The sequence below is a fragment of the Orycteropus afer genome, unplaced genomic scaffold (genome assembly GCF_000298275.1).
Source record: "Orycteropus afer afer isolate SDZICR_OR568_19922 unplaced genomic scaffold, OryAfe1.0 scaffold00221, whole genome shotgun sequence".
In the NCBI taxonomy this organism is placed as follows: Eukaryota; Metazoa; Chordata; class Mammalia; order Tubulidentata; family Orycteropodidae; genus Orycteropus; species Orycteropus afer.
In genome coordinates this window covers 2,973,077-2,974,637 of record NW_006921808.1, presented here as the reverse complement: position 1 = coordinate 2,974,637, position 1,561 = coordinate 2,973,077, and positions in this window count along the sequence as shown.

The window sequence follows — 1,561 nt, the reverse complement described above, 5'->3', positions numbered from 1 at the left end:
ATGGGACAGAAACAGACTACCCCTCTGTCCCTGATGGTTGAACATTTTTCAGAGCTTAAAACCAGAGGATCTAATGTCTGTAATAATTAAGAAAAATAAACTAATAACTTTTTGCTCTTCAGAATAGCCTACTCTTAAGGTGGGATGGCCGCCAGAAGGCTCACTGGATGGAAAGGTGATCGCAGCCATTTTCGACCGAGTCCAAGTGCCAGACCCCCATGAGCACCAGGACCAATTTCCTTACATTTTAATGTAGGAAGATATGGTAACTACCCCTCCCCCATGGCTAAAACTTTTTCTTCCGAATCTCTCTGTTAAGGTATTAACATCCTCACTCGGGACTAGTGAAAAGGAGAAGCCGAGATGACCTGGGTCCCGAGCAGCTGTTCCACTGGTTTTGCCTGATTCTCAGGTTAACCTAGATCTAATGGACCTAGAAAGCAGCATGTCTCCACCTCCCTATGCGCCTCCGTCACCTCCCCACCCTCTCCAGGTTCCACAAGTGTTGGGAGGGAATGGAGCAAATGCTCCAAGCATGCCACCCGTCATTACGGGCCCAGCCTCTGGTCTCCGCCAACACCAGAGGGGCTCTCAGGAAGCTGAAGCTCCATCGTCTGCTGTCTAGGTGCTGCCTCTCAGAGCGGTTAGCCCGCCCCATGAGGACGGAAGCAGAACCTATCAGTACTGGCCATTTTCAACATCAGACCTGTATAACTGGAAAGTGCAAAACGCCCCCTTTTCTGAAAACCCCCAAAGCCTAATTAATTTGTTAGATTCTATATTGTTTACTCATAACCCCACTTGGGATGATTGTCAGCAGGTATTGCAGCTGCAGAGAGTGTGTTGCCCCAAACTCCGGATTTAACTACTCATCAGCATATCTGAGAAGATTGTCAACAAACTCCTCCAGCTTTTGTTCACCACTGAGGAATGTGAAAGAATCCAGATGGAAGCCCGGAGATCTGTTTTGGAAAATAATGGATTCTCTATAGAAACCAAGGAGTTCAAGCTGGTGTTAACATAATTTTAAATGAAACCTTTAACAAAAAGGATGCATGAGAGGTACAATCAAACATACTGTGTCTCTTCTCGAATCTTTTAGTTTTAACTTAGATCTTTAAAAATACTAGAATATTTGTTTCTAAGTCATTTTGATATATTAAGTAAATATGTATATGTGTGTGTGCGTGCACTGATGTATTAGCTGAGTGAATAGCAGAAACCTCTGAGTATCTTGGGAGCAGATTGTTCCTTCTCAGCTTTACCTTGTTTTCCATCTTGTAAGAATCCATTCCAGTTCTTACTCCTTCCAAAAATTATGAACATTGCTAAAACAAACCTGAGATCTCCTGGACTGGGAGTGCCCTGTAACTGAACCAGAGTTCTAGCTAACAGAATCAGCCGAATACACCTGGAGTTCAGAGGCAAGGATACCGTGATCTAGTGTTCAGTCACTTAGCACTTTCGTGAGCACCGTTGTTAACACTGTTTTGTTTTAATAACTGGAAGCACTTAATGATTATTTTACTTATTTAATTTCACCCAAAAGATATTGAAAGTC